At 38.6% G+C, this 22,025-nt stretch overlaps 2 protein-coding genes, 1 long non-coding RNA gene and 1 pseudogene across 16 annotated transcripts in view; 2 read left to right on the forward strand and 2 right to left on the reverse strand.

Annotated features, from left to right (window-relative positions):
* LOC111319919 (uncharacterized) overlaps positions 1-22,025 on the reverse strand; it is a 150,435-nt gene that overhangs the window by 80,556 nt on the left and 47,854 nt on the right. The gene's annotated exons all lie outside the window — the stretch shown is intronic.
* The window catches only part of LOC111322632 (tubulin polyglutamylase TTLL7), a 198,229-nt gene that overhangs the window by 64,048 nt on the left and 112,156 nt on the right, over positions 1-22,025 (forward strand). The window lies entirely within an intron of this gene.
* On the forward strand, positions 22-2,861 carry LOC148719736 (uncharacterized). The gene is made up of 3 exons (XR_015993077.1): positions 22-791; positions 1,954-2,147; positions 2,688-2,861. It is a non-coding gene; the product is annotated as an uncharacterized LOC148719736 (long non-coding RNA).
* LOC111346800 (uncharacterized) lies at positions 4,274-21,815 on the reverse strand (annotated as a pseudogene). Its single transcript, XR_015993070.1, has 6 exons — positions 21,672-21,815; positions 20,007-20,084; positions 10,979-12,194; positions 9,983-10,090; positions 9,215-9,403; positions 4,274-8,570 (listed from the first exon to the last, which is right to left on the reverse strand). The product of XR_015993070.1 is annotated as an uncharacterized LOC111346800 (transcript).

Genomic DNA, 22,025 nt, shown 5'->3' on the forward strand with positions numbered 1-22,025 from the left:
ATGTAAATCCCTAATGCAATTTGGGTGGGGGTTACCCCATTTCCAAATATGGAAGTTGTTTATGAGTTTTCTTTGGTAAAAAGTGCAGTTTTGAAGGGTATCTTTGAATTAATAAATCATAACTATTCTTCAACTTTTTCTTAAGATTTTTCATTTTCATAAAAATCATGCTTGGTAAATTTATGGTTAGACTGATAAAATTCGTAGAGTTTCAACGTCTTTTTTTCCGCAATCGTTTCATGCGTTACCAGATGTTGCTATGGTAATTCTGTCACGCTACACCTGTGTTGAAAATTTACCGTCACGAAAGATCTACATACCGCCACACGGTTCTCGTCTGTGATCAAAATCACTCTCCGGAGACATCAGTTTTTATGATTTCGACTTTGCAATGTATTCATAATAAGTGTAAAGGAAGAATTTCGACATTATCATGAGCAAAGACAATTTGGCCATAGAGATTTCATTGTCGTCTCGAAAGCCTTTGGGTTCTGTAACCAGGGAATACTGAAGCCACGGTTTCAATGACAGTAGGTCTACCATGACCAAAGACAACCTTAAGTTGCTTGATTTAAGGATCGCTGCTGACTTTGGTGAAAGTCAAGGATGGGGAAGTGAGAATGCGGTATCTCTGGTCGACGAGAAGAAAACTTCGAACAGACAAGGACCATGGTACGGGCATGATTGAACAAACCATATTCGGGAGGAAACAGTAAACAATTCTATCATAAAGAGACCTCAAAGGCAACGCTATGTAATGGCCAATTTAGCTGCAACAAAGTACAATGTCGGTAAGTAAAACGTACAACTTATTTTGAGTAGAAGACAATATAGGCTCAATGGTACATGTACGTGGTGATACTTCCAAGAGGACGATTGATTACATTTGTTCTTCATGTGTATCATAATTTGGATTACCAGGGTACAAATAAAATATATATTTGGGAAGATCTATCGTATTGACACACATATTTTGAGTTTAAAAGAACGAATAGAAGAGAAATTTATTTTCGTGCTTGACTTCGCTCTCATCAATTGTAGGAACTTATAACTACGAGGTTGATCTTTTGAATCAAAGTAGTCGCCGCCATGCGGTTTCTATGGATGTGTGGTTTAAAATTGTCGACATGGTTTTCAAGAGGCTAATTATTTCTTTGTGTTAAAACTGTGTTTTGCACGCTTAACATCTTTTTGACGCGTTCTAGTCAGCTCTGTTATAATTTGATCAGACGCGCATTTCCTCAACCAAGACAAGTACAATCTTACAATTTCTGATCGCTACAGAATTCACCGTTACGTTGGCATCCGTGTTTACAACGCAGGCACACGATTTCATTAGATACAGATAAATAAAAAAACTGATTTTTCCATGAAATTCAATAAATAACCAATTTTTTCATTCAATGAAAAATTTTTATTTCTGATTTGAAAAAATGATTTCGCAAAATTTCTGGAAAAGAAGTAGAGTGAAGTGAAGCAAATGGACGGATTGTTTCTGATTTACTTGGCTAAGAATTAAATAAGGTGTTCAAGAAACTTGGAATCATTGTATACCAGTGTGTAATGTGCAATTCTTTTTTCCTTTGTACAGATTGAAGCTTTTTATGGGATAATTTTCTCTTCTTTCAAGAGCCTCCAATGATCAAAGTATTGACAAAAGTTATAATTGTTAGTTTTCTTTTAAAGCTTTCATATCTGAAATCAAATTTCACACCAACTTTGTAGGTTAGCTTAACCTGGCTTTGAATAACATGGCCCTGTTGCACTAAGTAAATTAGACACCTGATAAAATGTACAGGTACAGTATACATTTAGCAACAAAGGGCAGCAGGGATTAAGTATAATATCTCTCTCCTGTAATTTTTTCATGAAAGTTTTCTTTACTTTTCAACTGGCATGGAAAAGCCTGTGCTGACAACCACTAAAGATTCAATTTTATTGTATCTTCCACAGAGAACCTTTGATTGGCATCCAAACACAAGGAAAACCAGGTTAAAGCTATAGCAATACGAGGATTAGCTGGTTGAGATTCCAAGATGGCCATGATGGATGTGCTTCGGGAAATAAGAACTCTTACACTGGAAAGTTCCCCAGCATGTAGGACACCTCAAGATTGGAAGATGGCAGGAGCAAACTGTTACGCTTAGGTGATATGGGAACCTTCACACAAAATATAAAAATTTGAGAATAGGAAAGAGGTAGACTTGTGAAACATAATTGAGAAATAAGAGAGATAAAGTGTTATTTTATTTTAATTGGGGCGATCGTGGGAGGGGGGGGGGGGGAGTTACGAGTGCAAATGAAAGGAACTGTCTGAGTTCTCACAATGAATCAAACCAAACCTTCTGAAAATAACCAACAAAGAGTCAACTCTACAGGGCAGAAAAAATAGATGGACTTGAACCCTATATCTCAGAGACTTGTTAAAAGACTTACCCTTCTGTATGAGTTAAACATTGCCCAGTGGTGACCATCAGCATTAGCAAGGCTTATTCTTGAGTTGCTAATACCAAAAGACAAGCGGGTTTGTGCTTTGCTTAAACCCTGAAAGCTCACTTAAGAGCAGTTGATATTCTTAAGTAAGACTCACGAAAGAGGAAACCTGAGCCCACAACAAAGGCATGCAGGACAAGTTAATCACATAGCAACTGCTTTGCTCATTGTCTTTTTTTTTTGTTTTTCGTAAGACTCAGTGTGCCATCTGTGCAGGGCAGCCAAGGAAAAGAAACCGTCCATGACAGCAAAACAGTGTGAAGCTGAAAGCCATTGCTACAATTACAAGAATAATGTGATGATGTACTTTGATGGTGATTTACTGAAATATGGCTCTGTGCAAATATATCTACTGAATTTCCCCCAAAGTGATTATTTCTCTTCTTTTCTAACATTTTGCCATGTCAACAACTATCCTTTGAGATAGGAAGGGAGCAATGTATCCCATTTTAACACCATAGCACTGCACACCCCTTCTTCACAAGATTAATCAGTGCAACTCTTTTACATTTTTGACGCACAAATTAGTCAGTCCAGACATGAGTGTCACAGTAATTGTAACCTTCTGTCTTTATTTAAACTTTTAATGACAACTCTTAGAAAGTTGTTGCATGTGATTGGCTATAAGCAGCACAAATGAGCACCAATGGGACAGTGTACCTGTCATGCTTATCGCTGGACAGTTCGATATTTAAATACAGTTTAAAGGTCATACCTGTGATGAGTATATGGCTTCTTAAATTTTTTCATCGTTCGTATCAAATGGTAATGGGACTTCATGTCATCCAATCCAAGACTACACTTGTGAATAACAAATCTGACTCCTGCTTTAGCCCTTCAGACCCTGACATTAGTTTACCAATTCTCAATACTGTTCTCTTTACATTTCTGCGAGCACTTACAAGGAGAATTTGTTTAACAATCAGGAACTTCTTTAAGTGCTGATCATTTCCATTATTCTCTTGACCGTTATGTTTGATTTAAGGGAGATACTGTAAGGAGAAATAAGAAGCCAGTCACTCTTAGGAGTCAAAGAGTTTATCACATGTTTTCTTACAGACCCCATTGAACTCCATTCTTTGTACTATACTAGGCACAATTGATGCTGTTCTTGCAGATGGGCTATTCGAATTTAGAACAGAATTAAATTGAGATCAGTGCTCTTTCTTGCCATAAATTCCCCATAATAAAGCCAGACCTAAATAGGAAATGGAAATTGATAAACAGGGGGGGAGGGGGGAGAGAGAACAAGGTTTTGAATTAGCAACATTTACTTGAACCCCCAATAGTGACACAAAAAGAGATAAAAACCGCAAATGACCGACATTTGTCTCCAGCATTTAACATCGTTGAAGTGTCACTACAATTTTCAGTTCCAATCTTTTCTTTCCACTATGTCGCTCTCGTATAGTACCAAGGAAGAGGAGCATCCTGAATTTGATTGTTGTTTCTCAAACTTTTGCTGGGCCAGGTGTTCTTACAGAGAAAAAGAGACAGACGTCAAGTGTTTCGAGAGTCAATCATCCCCAGACGTAAACACGCTCGTTGAAAGCTCACTAATTTGCGCAGTTCAAGTGGTATTTCTCGTATAAAATAAGTTTTCATCGACTTGAAATTTCCAGTCATTACCATTTGGATTATATACCTTAGAGCCTCCTTTTTTGTTGTTGTTAGGTATATTTCAAATCTCAAGTGCCATTCTTGAGACGTGCCTATTACGGAAATGTCGTTTGGGTCAGGAAATAGGCGGGATAAACAATTTTTAAGATCAGAAAAAAAATTTTATAAAGTTCACGGAAAATTTAATACACTATATCCATATGTAGACTTGTTGCTTGAAATGACTTTAGTAACCTCATCTTACAAACCGTTCACAAGAGTAAAAAAGATCACTGAAACATAACTGGAATAATCGTGTAAAATTAAAATGTCCGGCAACTTAGGTTTCATTTCTCCGCTCTCCTTATGTAGGCATCCTGATAGTTTCCATGCATCACCACGAGTTCGTTTCTAACCAATATAATACGTGCTCCAACACCAACTAAAACAAACCCTATTTACTGATGTACCAACAAATACATTTAACTTAAAAAACACTGCTATCAAAAAAGCATTCGAAAAGTACATTAACCATTTGGATTCTTGCTTCCACCAAAGTATTTTAGTAACCAAACATCCTCTCCCGACAAATGAAATAAATTTAGAAATGGTTGTTTCTATTCTACTACGTCCTTAGCCTACTTTGTAGTTCATCCAAGTTCTATCCACACACTTAACCGAAAGGAAAAAGATACAAAGGATGGAGACTGGCCAAACATGCTAGAAAATTCTGCCCTCACCGCACAAGTTGAATGTTACACTTATCGTTGTTAAGAGACGGTTCTTAGCCAATCCTTTGCTTAAATCGTTCGCCCAGTGTCCTGTTTCACCCGAGTGATTGATTACTGTGAGACTGAATGTAGTTAAAGATCTGCTCTTCGCCAAGCCCTCACCCACACCTCTGGCCCAGTGTCCCACCTTGTCAGTGTGATTGTTAACTGTGAGACTGAATGTAGTTAATGAACTGCTCTTCGCCAAGCCCGCACCCACACCAACAGCCCAGTCTCCCATCTTGTCAGCGTGACTGTTAACTGTGAGACTGAATGTAGTTAATGATCTGCTGTTCCCCAAGCCATCACCCACACGGGCGGCCCAGTCTCCCATCTTGTCAGCGTGATTGATAATTGTGAGACTGAATGTAGTTAATGATCTGCTCTCCGCCAAGCCCACACCCACACCAACGGCCCAGTGTCTCACCTTGTCAGTGTGATTGTTAACTGTGAGACTGAATGTAGTTAATGAACTGCTCTTCCCCAAGCCCGCACCCACACCAATGGCCCAGTCTGCCGTGGTGTCACCGTCAATGTTAACTGTGAGACTGAATGTAGTTAATGATCTGCTGTTCGCCAAGCCATCAGCCACATCCATGGCCCAGTCTCCCATCTTGTCAGCGTGACTGTTAACTGTGAGACTGAATGTAGTTAATGAACTACTCTTCGCCAAGCCCGCACCCACACCAACGGCCCAGTCTCCCATCTTGTCAGCGTGACTGTTAACTGTGAGACTGAATGTAGTTAATGAACTGCTCTTCGCCAAGCCCGCACCCACACCAACGGCCCAGTCTCCCATCTTGTCAGCGTGACTGTTAACTGTGAGACTGAATGTAGTTAATGATCTGCTGTTCGCCAAGCCCTCACCCACACCACTGGCCCAGCGTCCCACCTCGTCAACGTGGTTGATAACTGTAAGACTGAATGTGGTTATTGATCTGCTGTTCGCCAAGGCCTCACCCACACCCAAAGCCCATTCTCCTGACTCATTACCGTGGTTGACTGTGAGATTGAATGTGCTTAAAGATGCAGAGCTTAATAGGTTAAAGACTTCATCGCGATTGGTAGCCTTTCCGTCAACTAAAAACGAGGCCGACACTGAAGAAAAATTACCGGATGTATCAAAACCTCGTGAAAAGTTGTCTTCACTTAAACCATTTACATAGACCGAAATACCATACTTTTGACCCTCTTTAACTAATCTTTCAAGAGCAGTTCCTCCGTAGCTTGTGATTTCACCGCAAAGGTTAATAATACTGTGTGAGGAAAGTGAATTGTTAGCCACCAGAAAATAGTCTACCAGACAATCCACGACGTCGTTGCATAGTTTACCTCGGATATTCAATTGGAGACCAGATAATGGCGAACTTTTCATGAAAAAACCTCCAAGGGCTTTAAAGCTGTCAACACTCAGTTCCCCACAGACGTTCACGGTTAACGACTTCTCTACCGGGGCATCACCTAGAAACGGAGAGGGCAGCAAACTTTCTTCAAGTTTGATTTTCCCGCATACATTTGGATGAATAATAAGAGACATCCATGACTTATTGGCTGCCAGTAGAGTAGCAACAGCTGTCATCCACGCTTCTGGGATTTCTCCATACACCTGTAATTCTAAAGAGTGCAAAGTTCTATTTCGTAGAACACCTTTCTGCAGTGCTACAATTCCAGGGTTGCTGGGTTTTCCATGAACAACAAGACTAAGAGACTCCAGCCCAGTTTCTTCTGCAAGTCCTTCACTAACAGACGACACTAAACAGTCATCCAGATCCCCATAAACAATAAGGGCGAGAGATCTTAGCGATGTTTTGAATAACACTTTTACGGCTTCTGCAACAGTGTTGTTCACAATACAAAAGAATTCAAGCGCAACACATTTCAATTGTGAAAAAGTCGATAACAAGGCACTGGCATTGTAGGTGCACCTCTCAGTACTCACGTCCAACAGTTTAAGCGTGACTTTTCTTAATGAAGTGCTTGACGACACACTCTCAGCGAACAGATCTGCAATATCATGAGACATGTTCTCGATTTTATAAATGACAAGCTCTGTGAGAGTTTGACTTTCTTCGAGAATTCGATGGAAATTATGCACATCGTCTCTATTAAAAGACTGTACATTACACAGGCTAAGTGTGGTGAGCTGCACTGGTGTTGAATCACCTTCAAGCATGGCGCCTTCATAAGCATAACGTATCAACCTCAAGCTAGACCGCTCTTCCTCACCCACTTGAAAAACAGTTGGTAATGAAATAAGAGGGCAGACAACTTTGCCAAAATGATCAGCAGCACCACTCTCTTCTAAAAGGTCAAGTAAGAACTTACAGTCTTCAACAGGATAACGCCAGTTCCAATCTCATCTCAGAATGGTTCCTATCTGTTTGAAAAACACCGTTCCTTCCATGCCCAATATGCCAGCTACAAAGAAAAATACTTGTCTGTATTTTTCACAAACATCTTTCTTGCATAAAGTAAGGTTTGGTTGGTTCGTCAAGAGCTCGTTTGCTAGGTAGAAGGCAGCTAAAAACTCTTGAAATGTTTTGTGAAGAAAATGACACTGATGCCTTGGCTCTTGACATAGCCTTGAACTGGCTTCCATGAAAACAAGGCCCAATTTGATTGCTGGAAATCTTCTCACACGGGTCCTCGAATGTTCTAGCTTGTCCAGTTCCTCTTCCGAAAACGAACGGCGGTCTTCTAGAAGACAATTCCACGCTAGCTCCCCAAGTACAAGTATGGACTCTTTAAATTGATTCTCTAGGTCTTTGTCGGCATTCTGATGAACGTTCAGGCCATTTCGGGAGCAATATCGCCTTAGCAAGCATCGAAAAATAATCTGATAAAGCTTTGTGCGATTAGATGGAAGTTCCCCTTCAAAGTCTTCAAAAACAACGCACAAGAGAAGGAGATTCAACGGATTGTTCCTTAACGCATCTAGGTGAGTATTTTCTTCAACAGCTTGAATGAGCCTCTCGCCTTTTGACACATTTTGTGGATCGACGATTTTAAAATGATTCCTGATGTAATCTGTAGCGTCCTCTGAAGTGAACCCTTTAATCTGCAAAAGTGTATCAAAGTCATAGCGGCGCCGGACATCGATTCCCTTTTCTTCGCGTGAGGTGGCCAAAATGAAGCAACGTGAGAAAATTTTTCTTTCAAAGAGCCTATCAATAACCTTTTCCGATGCTTCTGGTAACTCATCAAGGCCATCCAGGATTAAAAGAATCTTGTCCTGATTTTTGCCATCTCTGATGTAATCCAAAAAATCTTCCCTATTTTTCATGTCATCATTCAGAAGTTGCTCATCAATAGCTTGTACTATGTCTTCGGTATCTTTGTGAATGTCACAGCATTTCAGAAGGAACAACAACTGAAACAAGGGGAAATGAAACTCGACTGGTACTGACTTTTTGGCCCAATCTCTGGCTATTTTAAGACAAAATGTTGTCTTCCCAATCCCTGGGTTTCCTTCGACAAGTACCATTTTGGCGTCTTTTTCACCCTCTTTGGCAGGCTTGAAAATTTCATACATGTGAACCTCCTTCTCTGTTAGCTGAAAGTAAGCTTTCCTTCTCCATTTGATTTGCAACCTGGTGTAAACTTCATCAATAGGCAGTTGGATGTCGCTGTCCCACAGCAGTGGTTTTACATTGGAACGTCTGATGTATTCATCTTGAAGGTGTTCCACAACTAGACAGTGATTAGAACCTGCCAACAAACAACGTATTTTGTTCTTGAAGGCACATCTATACACATAAACATTGATGTTAATCACCGAGACAAAAATGGCAAGAGCAGCGAATGGCTCCTTCAAAGGTAACCAAAGGCTTGCTCTATGTAGTCTTCATACAACTGTTCTTTAGTAGCAAAGAAGGGGGGGGGGGGGGGGTTGAAAAAGTGGTGGATTTCTAACTAAAGGCGTTCTACGATTTAAAATGAAATTTACCTTTAAGTTGTTTTTCAAATTGACTGGCAACTTTTTTCTTAAGTCAAATAATTACTTTAAAGGTTGTAATGTTTACAACATTATAGAAACCTTTGTAGAAACCCATTGCTTTATCTTTGCTGTAACTTTAAAATGAGTCTACCAACACTAGTCCTGTATCACTGAATTGCAATCAAAGTATCAATAAATAGTTTTTATTTCACCCAATTTCCAAAAGATTATATAGGAAAAGTTTGGTAGTATCGATGAAGAAGAGAATTGGAGGTTAACATCAATGAAACCATTTATAGCCACCCTAAAGGCAGCTCAAACAACTTTTTGGCAACACCAGTTATTACAGAAATAATTGTACACTGATAGGTAAAACAAAATAAAAGAGAAAAAACAGCATAGATGTAATTCTTACCAAAGACAAGCTGCACCATTTTTCTAAAAAGACCTTGACACTGCTGTTGCCAGCTGTACTTTACTTCATACTTTTCTTCAAGAACAGTGGCTTCCTCAAGTTGCACCTTCACAGATTGAGTGGCAACAGAGGAAAAACTCGGTTTAACCTCTTCATCTGAAGCTTGTCTGGACTTGTTTACTGCGCCATCTGGAAAAGAAAAGTTTAACTGCACTTAAAAATATATGGTTAACATAGTCGGTTGAATACTCAGGTACAAAGTAACAAGAAATTTTTTTTATGTTGTTTTCTATGGAAGCTGAATTATTCTCTTTACTTCACTCAATGACAAACTATTTTGCTTTAATAACATTAGACTAACTGCCCACAATGTGGCAATTAAGAATCATGAATTATCCCTAGCCAACACCTCATTTCCACCTACAAGTACATGTGAATCGCTCTTGAACAAGTTCTGAGGGTGTATTAATCAAGAAGTCTTCCAGGGTATGGATGTTCACTACTGGACAAAAGGACACATTCCTTGTACAATACCAAAACTCACAAAAGAGAATTATATCCAATTTAAAATAATTATAGTCTCGTAATGTAAAGAAAAATCAGGCAAAAAAAAAAAGAATTTCCTCTTTGATTTATAGCCATTTGAAAGGAAATTTTTAATGCATCCCATTGTTAGATTGTACATTCCATTGTGTCTGTTTCAGCCTACCCATTTTTTGTATTGTCCTAAAATACATGTAAACTGTAAAGGAAAATGCAGTTGTCTACCTTCATGGTGAACTGCTACAGTAGCTGAGGATTTGTTGTTGTTAGAAACAACATGGGTAGGTAAAGAATTATCGTCCACTACCAAGGGCTGGCAAGTACCAAGATCACCTGTATGCATCAACCAAAAACAGAAAGCCCCAAAAAAGCATAATTATGGGAAACTTAAGAGAGAAAAATATGAGCAGGTGGTATACATACATGCTTGAGAACTAATGGTAAGCTTCATCCAACACTATATATGCCGGTAGTAAACTCTTAGCAACTTAAATCTGATCATCATTCAAAATTAAGGTAACTTGAGGTAGACCTGTTTCTTTCCATATAATTATATACAAATAATTCATATGTACAAAGTCATGTACATGAAGTAAACATTAACCAACTTCTAAGACTGGTTAGTTCTTACGTGTATGTCTTTTAGTAATGACAATCAATGTTGTCAACACACTAAGAGAGCTTGTAGAAGAGGACACATGTACAAACAAGAGCAAGTTTCAGTCAAATAACTGAAACACAAGACAGGGGAAGTGGCTCAAAATGGTTCAATTATTTTCTAACACTAATTCTACGATAAACTGTTGTTTAAACAACTTTTTATCACAGTCAAATAATTGCTTTCAAGATTGTAATGATTTTTCCAAAAATAATAAGATTACCACAGTAACATTACAACCTTTCATTCTTACAGAAACCCTCATTTATTGCTTTACATTTGCAGTAACTCTAAAATAAGTCCAACAATACCAATCCTGTATCACTGAATTGCAATCACTGTATCAAGAAATATTTCAACCCAATTTTCAGAGGATTATATAGGAAAAGTTTGGTAGTATCAATGAAGAAAAGAATTGGAGGTTTATATAAATGAAACCATTATAGCCATGCCTAAAGGTAGCTCAAGCAGCTTTTTGGGAATAGCAGTTAGGACAAAAATAATTGAACATTGATAGGTAAAACAAAATAACAGGCAAAAAATGGCATACATGTAATTCTTACCAAAGACAAGCTGCACCATTTTCCTAACAAGATCTTGACACTGCTGCTGCCAGCTGTACTTTGCTGCATACTTTTCGTGAAGACCAATAGCTTCCTCCAGTCGCACCTTCCTCTCTTTCTGACGGACAATTCTGATGGCATTGGCCCATTCTTTAGGATCGTCTGAGTTAATTACACATGGAGAACCGAAAGGAACTTTATCCAGTGCTTCTCCAAGTCCAGAGTTACCACTTACAAGAATAGGTAGACCAGCAGATAAGGCTTCCAGTGCCGTCAAACCAAACCCTTCAGTTCTTGAAGGCATGATTGCCAGATCAGCCTCACAAAATAAACTGTCAAGCTGTTCTCTATCTTCTTTGAAGCAGCGAACTGCTAGTTGACTTGGAGGAATGCCAAATGCAAGCAACTTGCTTGCTACTTCTTCCTCTTTTCCTTTTGGTGCACCTACAAACATTAGCTGGTATGACTTGTCTTTCAACTGAGCAATTGCTTTTACTGCAATGTCATACCCTTTTAGCTCAAAATCTTCACCATCACCACGCCCAAAAAGGAGAACACAAAAGTTCTTCCTTTCTTGTGAGGCCTGTTCAACACTACAGAACTCAGTAAAAATACTTGGGGTGAGAGTGACAACATGCTCATCTTTCTTACTGGGGCGAAGGTAGCGAGAGTAAGCATCTGCCAGTTTTGGTCCAATCGCAACCACCTCATCAGCCATCTCACAAAGTTGTACTTCTGCACGATGTTTCTTCTCACCTCTGAAAATGGCTTCTTCATAACTTTTAAACATTCCAAGTTCTTCTGGAGCTGTGTGAACAACCTGGATCCACTTGCAGGGTTGTTGCTTTTGAATGAGTGGTATCTGTCGACCAAGATGCACTCCATGTCCTATGACACAGTGCGGATGATGACCTTCAGGTAAAGAAGCCAACCAATCCACTGGCTGATCATGACCTGGCAATTCTTGGGCTTCAATCAGTTGAACATTATGGCTCCTGGCAGCTCTCCTGTCCTCCTCGCTACATCTTGGAACATACACACTCACATCAACATTGGGATGTTTTGCTAACTGAATTGCAAACTCCCTGTTGATGGTTGACAAGCCTCCCTTTGATGACCTCCATTCACTACCCAATAGAGTAACTCTTAGCACTTTACTCTCCGTCAAACTTGGGCTTTCCTGTGATGTAGAGGCTACACTATGAAGGAATGATTCCTAAAAGAAAGTTTTATTCAATGTAAATCAAGAGGAATTACAAGCAGTGAAGAATAAAGGGAAATAACAATTTAAACTCAATAGGGTTGTGAGTAGACCAGACCATTTTGCACCAGCTACTTTGTGAAATGTGATCAAAGACAGAAAATAGCATTATAAGTATTTTTGAAATGATTTTAACATCAATGTTTGGCTAAAAAAAGTTACTCAAATGTTCCCAAAAAACTCCAAAAATCACATCTGAATGAATTTTAAATCTAAAATTTTTTCAAGAAAGTATACACTAGAGGGGAATGTTCCTTAATTGCAGCATGCCATGCTTTCTACATGTGTGCAAGCATACTGGGGGGAATTCAATTTAACCACCAGCTACTTACTTTAGATATTAATTTTACTAATGACAACCCTGATTCAAAATAATAAAACTGATTTAGGGCTGCATTACTTTTAACCAATCCAGTTTTGGATTATTACTAGCCCAAACTAAAATCTATAAAGACATTGATCTTTACAGTGAACAACCTGGAAACAATGTTTTGATTACATTAGTCAGAATAAAACAAGATGGCAGGTTTTGTAGATTTAGGTCTCATGTTTAGATAAGAGATAATATAGTCATGCCATGAGTTACATCAGACTCTACCCAGAAAAATGATGCTCACTTAAACACAGCTCTACACTGTATTCTACTCTTACTAATTCTTGGGAATAATTAATTGCTTTTTGTAGCATTAAAAAGAACTAGAGGTTGTAGTGTTCCACAATATTTGTCTCAAAAGCAGAAGAGAAAACCTGCTGCATTTCACATAATTATTTATAAGAATCCTGTTCCAAAAGAGGAAGACGATTCAAGAATAAATTGTCTATTTGACATTCAACCAATGATTGAAATGGTTACAAACTATAATACTTACAATGATAACAATGGTAACATAATAACAATTTAAAGGATTGGCCTGAAAGCCTCATGGTTCCCCTATCCCCTTAGGTCTAACAAAGATTGACAATACTTCTTTTAATTTCCCCTGCTGAATGGAAATAATTTTTCATTTTATTGCCATTCTATTTTTTTGAAACTTTTCCTTGAGATATTCTATCATTCTGCATCTTAACATATTCTGCCATTCTGCTGATCTAGCGTTCCTCGATTCCATCATTCCATTGAATAACTCCAGGTATCATATTTCCTGTAAGTTCTATGATACATGAATCACACCTATTAAGATATTTCTACGAGGGAAATTTCTGTTTTAAATGACCCACAATTCTGAAATGATTGTGAGATGTTTATCCCTTTCTGCTGTTTTCCAAAGTGTCAGAGCAAGTCCTTGTAGTGTCATGATCTGTCACAGCAGGAACTGAAAAGATTATACCTAAATTGGATCTACATAATTTGCTGATTTAAATGATAAAAAGCTTTCAATAGGAACGAAAGTTCTGTTCCTTTCTCCTGCCACTCCTGTGGCGAATGAATTAAACTTAAACTAAACTTAAACTAAACTCAACAACAGAGTTCACTTCAAACCTCTCAAAGCACTGACAGTAAAAACCACGTAGGAAAGGGTTAATGAGATCATTGACCAAACGCATCGGGAAAACACATCGATGGCTTAGAAATGGCTTTCACAAACTCCCAATATCCGCTTTTGGATACACAATTAGCCATTGCCGAAAACTTTTTTTACTAATCACCCGATCATTTCTTACAAAAAGGGAAAATCCCTTACGACAAAGCAAAAATACAGTTCGAAGGGGATAAAGCAATACGACAACAAAAGCCACATGGAGAGTCCGTGCCGTTCTGTGTTTATCTTTTTTCGCATGACAAAAATTCATCGTTTTTCAGCGCAAAACTATCCACACAAGTTTCAGATGATTTCTGGGACAATTCATAACCTAAATTGGATCTACATAATTTGCTGATTTAAATGATAAAAAGCTCTCCATTTAATGAAAAAAAAAATTTTCCTTGAAGTTTCATGATGCACCAATCTAACCTACTGAGAAATTTCTGCTAGAAAAACTTTTGTTTTTACAATCCCCTGCAATCCTGAAATGAGTGTAAGATGCTTATCACCTTCTGCTGCCTTCCCTAGTTTCATGGCAAGAACTGAAACCATAATGTGCTAGTGGCTGTAAGCCAGAAATGACAAAAGGAAAGAACTCAAATGTGTATCGAGGGCAAATGTCAAACTACTAACCTAAAGATACTCAGAAAAAAAAAACAATAAGTGAAGACCTCAGGTCAAAACTGGGTCAAGATTGGAATTCTGTTGTTAATTCTATTGTCATGCAATCACTTGCAAAGGGTAGTGAGATAACGGCTACGCATTCCCAAAATACAGTAGGCACAAAAATTTCTATCAAAAGGCCTTTGCACACTTGATTTGTATCAAGAGCTCATGAGGAAAGAACTGAGGAAATATTGTGAGTTCCCATGAAGAATCAAAGCTTAGACATTCACGATTCTCTACTCTGACCATCTACAGGGCCACAGATACTCTAGGGTGGGGTAGGACACTCTCTGGATCATGTGTGACAAGCAGTCCACATACTGTTACTAAGTCTTAGTAACAATATAACTTGGACTATTATATTCCATCTGGTAATGAGTTTTTAATACTGTTACCATACTGGATAATTCTCTTAATAGTAAAAAGTCTTGGTTGTACAATCTTAATAGGACAGAATATATCTCATTCCTGAAATTCATACTGTATACTAGGTCTGCTGAAGAACTTATTGAACTCCTATGGTTGCATATCAATGCATGTAGAGACAAGGCTACACATTGACGGCCTGCAATTGGCCCAAACATTGCAGTATTACCTTGAAAATTAGTAATTATAATAATAATTAGTATGATCATAATTTATATTGTGCAAATTAACATATGGATATAATCAAATGCACATCACAACACTTTTCAGGGGACTTTGGCCGGACTGCATCAGCAGTGTACAATCAATTAAAGGAATCTTGAAGATACCCCCCCCCCCCGCCCAATTCCCAGTAAACAGGCCAGACCACATCACCGTAATCTCGTGAGTGGGTTCTTCAACGTCCCCTGCCTAACCAAATTAATTAATTAATAGATGCAGGTGATGGGACCTATGGTTTATTCGTCCTTATCCAAGAAGAGTAGAGTGCCTCTCCATCTCTTGATATTATAGCAGGGTAGCACATTTTCCTCAGTTATTTTAAGACCTTGAGTGTTGGTCTGGCTGGTGCTCGAACCCTCGACCTCCCGTTCAACAGTCCGGTGCTCTAACCAATATTGAGCTAACCAGGAGGTGGTTGAGTATAAAATTTAGCAGAAATTGTTTTGTCAGAATCAATTACTGTGTAAGGGGCAGGATTTTTTTCTACATCTCTGCTTAAGATAAACTTATTCTGAATAATTCAGTCTGTGACTGTGAGTCTTGTAAACATGGGATAAACTGCTGGCAGCATTTTTTTGTGTTCTTGGATTTTTCAACAGTGAAGCATAAGAAATGAGCTTACATGTAGTATTCTATGCCCTTTTATGAAAATTAAAAAGTAAATGTGTAGATCATAGTTTCCTCCACCTGGGTGAAGCAATACCAGAAGCTAGGTCTCCCTTAAACAGGTCTTCTGACAGGGTGCGCGGGTGCGGAACCGCACAATTTGGTCAAACCCGCACAATCCCACACAATCCGTCAAAACTCGCAAAATCCCACACAATACGGATATTTTTATTTAATTGAAATTTCAATCAAAACGGGTATTTCTGTCGAGTATCAAGATTTCTAGAATATTTTAGACTATTTTCAGACTATTAGCAGAAATTTAGCCCAATGAGACCTACATTCCTGTGATGAATTTGTCTTTTTATTACAATGAATAGAAAAGATAGTTGGACAGCTCTTTCAAATATATTGCATTCATTTTGTAGACAGTTTACAAAGTCTTTGTTGACAAAGTTATGAAATAATGCTGTGAGCATGCACATGATCAAAAGGCCAGCCTGTGATAGTTGAACAAATGATAGACTGTTAGAGAAACTGTTGAACATCCTTAAGAGAAACAATACAATAATTAATAACAAACTAATCCTTATTGTCATCGATACAAGTCCAAGGCTTCTGATTCTGTTAAAGTGCCCCTGAGATCAAAATTTTCGTACATCATTTTTTTCCATTTTCGTGTTCAGTGTGTCTCCTTCACCTACTCTGCCAAATTTCAGTTTAGACCCAGCACCAGAAATATCTTTTTTTGGGCCGTTAAATTCACGATTTCGCGTCCGCCATTATTTGATCATGTTCTGGAAGTTGATCGCAAGACTCAGAGGAAGTGACGTCAAAGGCTCAACGCGAAAATCTCAAATGGCAAAATGTCAAGCAAACATAACAGAGTGCTTCACTCTATTCTTAAAAAAACTAAACAAAAATGATTGGCATCGGTGTGTAATTTAAAGGTGAACTAATCGTGCAGACCATGCTGCTGGTATTTCTCTCCATCGGAGCCTTGCAAATAGATCAGAGCTGGAAAAACGGATGCGATTTGTGCAACCTCGCCGAGTAAACTTCAATTCGACAGAAATATTTGTGATCCACTCCGAACACTTCTCGGAGGACTGTTTTGAGAGATCCGTGTACTTTGAAGGATCTAGGCAAAGAATTCTGTCGGGTTCAGTGCCTATACCGTTCAAGAGGAGAAGGGACAAGAAAAACCGTCCTCAGTGCGATCTCGACGCCGGAAAGCGAAGTCTACGAACCTCCATGGATTTTGTCACCTTTACATATGAGCTGATCAATATTCACCTTTAACAACTCTCTGGCAGAATACCTTACACAAAGGAAAGTACTCGGTGAACATTGCAAATAAGAATGATAAAATAGCCGAATTAAGGATTGAGATTTCTGACCTGAAATAGCTCACTTTTATACAAAAGAGATGAAAAATATAATTGTGTGTTCTGATTCTAAAAAAAGCTGGCTTTAATATCAGCAAAACCAGAACAAACAGCTTAAGACACAGAGCGTAAAAACACTTTAATATGTAGGCTTGCAGCCAAAAAACCGAGAAAATGAAAATTTCTTTAAAAACCTGTCAAACTATCAACCATCTGACGGCCAAGTCAGCGTGCTATCAAAGGGTCTCAAATTCCCGTGACAAATGAATTTAAAATCAGGCCAACTTTTGCGAGATTTATTCCCACGATGAATGCGCCTCTGTTACACCTTTCACGGACAAAACAAATAACCACTTCTGCTTCATATCAAACTAGATGCCACCGGCTCAGTCTTCTATTGCCCTCCAGAGCTACTTGGGAAATTGTCATAACGCTACTTGCAGACTGCATCTAACCCAAAAAATACTTTGTAATGCAATGAGGTCATGACTCTAAAAGAGTTGAAACAAACTCTGCTTTAAACCTCATCGAAGCACCACAACAATAGTCATCATGAATAAGACAGAAAAAACAAAAGAGGCCAAAGAACAACTCAACCGCCTCCCGGTTAGCTCAATTGGTAGAGCGCCGGACTGTTGTGCGGGAGGCCGTGAGTTCAAATCCGGCCGAACCAACATTCAGGGTCTTTAATTAACTGAGAAGAAAGTGCTGCCTTTGTAATAATATCTGCAAATGGTTAGACTTTCTAGTCTTCTCGGATAGGGACGAATAAATGGAGGTCCCATCTCCTGCAGGGTTGGGGTAGGAGACATTAAGTTCCCACACGCGAGATTACTGTATGATGGATGTCCTCCCCGGGGTAGGATGGGTGGGTAAAAAAGGGGTTAGGTGTCAATAGGAATGAAAGTTCTGTTCCTTTCTCCTGCCATTGCTGTGGCGAATGAAGTAAACTTAAACTAAACTTAAACTAAACTCAACAACAGAGTTCACTTCAAACCTCTCAAAGCACCGATAGTAAAAACCATGTAGGAAAGGGTTCATGAGATCATTTGACCAAACGCATCGGGGAAAACACATTGATGGCTTAGAAATGGCTTTCAAAAACTCCCAATATCCGCCTTCCAATACACAATTAGCCATTGCCGAAAACTATTTTTATTAATCACCCAATCATTTCTTACAAAAAGGGAAAATCCCTTACGACAAGCAAAAATACAGTTCGAAGGCGATAAAGCGATACGATCACAAAAGCCACATGGAGAGTTCGTGCCGTTCTGTGTTTATCTTTTTTCGCATGACAAAAATTCATCGTTTGTTGGCACAAAACTATCCACAGAAGCTCCAGATGATTTCTGGGACAATTCATAATCTGAAAAAGTAGACATTTCCTGACTGACAACGAAACAGTTCTCAAAAAAGTAACATGTGCGATTCTTTGTGCAGTGAACAAAGAGAGTTGTGACAAAGCAAAGCATAAGTTTGTTGAGCCTTTGACGTCATGATGACATTTTTGCGAGCTCGGCTGGAACATGTTTTCAGCATTGGCGGACGATTTTTGGACGCCTTTGAAGCGGTAAAAATTGGTCATCGAAGGCTTGTTTTTTGAGTTTTTAATGGCAAAAAGGGTCTTAACTTGACCCAATTCAACATTATGTGAACAATTTAGGCCAAAATAAATTGGTCAATTTTCATCTCAGGGGAACTTTAACGAATTGAATGTCATCTTGAAAGATTCTAATATGGCATTCATGTTGTTTGGAATGTTTTCTCTGACTGTCTAATCAGAGTAGTCCTCAATGAAGTCCCTTCCTACTAAACAGTTGGTTTGATTATGATTGAGTACTTTTGAGTTCATTTGAGTATCTTTGGCATTGTCTTTGACATTGTCTTTGGAATTGCTTTGAGTTTGATTAGCATTGTTTTGAGCAATTTTGGCATTGGTTTGTCATTCTTTGGTTCATGGAACGACCCATTTTGAAAACTGATGCTCAACATTGCTTTCATGCTTGTGGAGGATTGCCCCAGACCATCAAGCATGGCAGGCATACACACTTTTGACATTGTTGATAGATGGATAGATAGATAGGAAACCAAAACCTAACCTCAGCCTACTGCATAGGAATAATTGCTGTACATCGATCATGACACATTTTGCCATGAATATACAAACTTCGAAAACTTTTGACCAACTTCCAATTACTGGTTCATGTATTATGAATGTGGGTGTTGAGAAAAATAATGTAGGCTCATCTCTCTTTACAGGGTAACTGGTCAAGTCACCTGAAATTCATGTCATCCAAAGTCATGTTGCCCAAAATTGAAGTCATGTCCCTCAAATAAAATTAATAACAAGCTAACCGAAGAAACAAATACTTAAAAGATCTGAGACTTGTATACTGTACATAGGCTATAAAGTTGAGAAATCTTTATCAGCAAATCAAGCACTGTTTATTTTCTAACACCATGAAGATGATACATGTAGTCAGAATAGAAATATGATTGAGTAACGACTCTCAATAATTTTGCATCAGGCCATGACATAATTTTTCTATGATAATGAATTTCTTAAATTTCCTCATCATCAATGAATTAAGCTTGTGGGTACTCATCTAATGTGCATAGTTTTTTTTTTTCTTCTTTTTTTTTTTTTTTTTTTTTCAGTATTACTGTAAGCAACAACACTCTCCCCAAGAAGCTGCCTCAGATGCTAGGCACTGTTGCTTAGCAAAAACAGTCCGTAGCATGTAACGAAAGCAACTTGCAAGTATTCGCTTCGATAGCTAATTGCAGTGCTAATGTTGCCCAATACAAAGCAGGAAAAGAGAAATATAAAACATATAAGAGACAAGTTGGAAGAACTCAGTGCATACACTTACACTTACGTTCCTTTGATACCGTACTTAATTCAATCATCTGCCCAAAGTGTGATTACGTACCTTTTGTAGCCTAGACATCACGGGAAGCCTTCACAGTACATTTGATTTTGAGTCCTCAAACTAAAATACAGTCGTTATCTGGTAAACAAAAGCAAACGAAATGTTTGTAAGGAGATCATCTAAGTTGCATACATTGTAGGTACATGTAAATTGCAAGTACTGCACAATGCACTTGCTAATACGTCGTTCAGGTAAACTAGCTGTATAGAAGTCAGCTGAAAGTGGTAGTTATGGTTATCATGTGTCAAATCTTGTTGTAGCTCATCGATCTAAAATTCAGGCTCTATGAACAAATCTAATGAAACCGGAAGCAACCCCAACAGAGTAACAAACTGTAGCTACAAATTCCCCTAAACAATCGTCGAATTCCTTCCTAATTCAAGGCGTACTTCAAAATCAGTTGGCATTAAGAGAAAACCGATTACCTTCTACGTTGCTACCTTCTATTAAAAATTTTATGGCACGTTTCCTTTGCCATCGAAAACGTATATCTAGTAGTTCGATGTCATAACTTCATTTTGAAATACGCACCCTAAATTCCGCCATCCTGCTTACCTTGGAATCGATTTGAAAGGATGAAAAAGACCTTCTGGACACATAGAAAACAACCATTATGGACATTGGGAGACTACATATTGGTGGCATCTAAAAAACAACCCTGTTCATCCCATCTTTGAGCAGATACTTATAAATTTCACAAAGGAATCGAGCACGTAGCTTATGCAGAGTTGAAATGTAAATCCCTAATGCAATAGCGATTTATACTAATGACGTCATGAAGTTTTAGACCCCCCGCATGACTCAAACAAACAAACTCCACTTCTTTGAGAGCTACAAGGGAAATGGCGAGTAGTTCGCTTATTCTCTTACAGTTCTGACCGAAGAGGACGGCGTTCCTGGCTCCAAATTTGAAAGAGAACCGGAAGAATACATTGTAGACCAGCTAAAACGGTGGTTAAAATGTAGGGGCTTAAAATTAAGCGGTAAACGAGGAGATCTTGTACAGACTGTGTGAGATGCGGGAATTATCACACCCTTGATCCGTCAATCGATCATGGAAAATGGTTTGCTGCCAAAGTTTTTCAAGAAAATTCTGATGTAAAGAATGTAAAAAGGGGGTTGACGGGCCTACACGACTCCCCAGCGCGTGTTTAGAATAGCCTATTCAAAGTTTGGCCCCTTACGAGTATGTCTTTGAGCGATCGCCCTCTTTTGTAAGATACGAGCGGTGGATTTTTGTACATTTCGCTCAATACTGGTTGTGTTTCTATTAAATGCCAGTTCATGTAGTTTGTGTATGTTCATGCAGTTGTTATTGAATAATTTCTGTTTCTTTGACGCTGAATTTTCTCTTCCTTTCGGTGCTTTCCTCTTAGGAGCATGTGCTCAACTTACTTTCGCTGGTCTTAGATTTGCCTTCAGTGGATCGGGAAATTCGGCTGTTAGACCTTTTTCGCCGGGCCAGTGAAGAGCACAAATATAACTTAAGTGTTTCTTGTCGTGTTTTTCTCCGGAAAAAACTCACGCGAGCAAGCCAACGCTTGCACTTTGCCATCTCTCGCGAAGGTTTTGGGAAAGGAATGAATACTTTCTTCCCTGATTCCTTTCACTCTTTGAGTGATTTTGGCCATTTATCTGCATATGTTGAGTCTGTCTTACACTCACCCCAACAACAGTGTTTGGTACCAACCATGCCGCTTCCTTTTAGAACGCCAAGTCATTTTTTGACGAAATTTTCCGTCGTTTTGTTTTAATTTTACAGCTCTCGCTCATACCTTTCCTTAAGCTGGTGGCAATGTTTGTCTGAGTCTGTACGGGGGGTCTCATAGGTTACACGTAGCAAAACCTATTTTTAGTAATAGTATAAAGCGCTATTTGGGTGGGGGTTACCCCATTTCCAAATATGGAAGTTGTTGATGAGCTTTCTTTGGTAAAAAATGCAGTTTTGAAGGGTATCTTTGAATTAATAAATCATAACTATTCTTCAACTTTTTCTTAAGATTTCTCATTTTCATAAAA

The sequence above is a fragment of the Stylophora pistillata genome, chromosome 11 (genome assembly GCF_964205215.1).
Source record: "Stylophora pistillata chromosome 11, jaStyPist1.2, whole genome shotgun sequence".
NCBI classification, from domain to species: Eukaryota; Metazoa; Cnidaria; class Anthozoa; order Scleractinia; family Pocilloporidae; genus Stylophora; species Stylophora pistillata.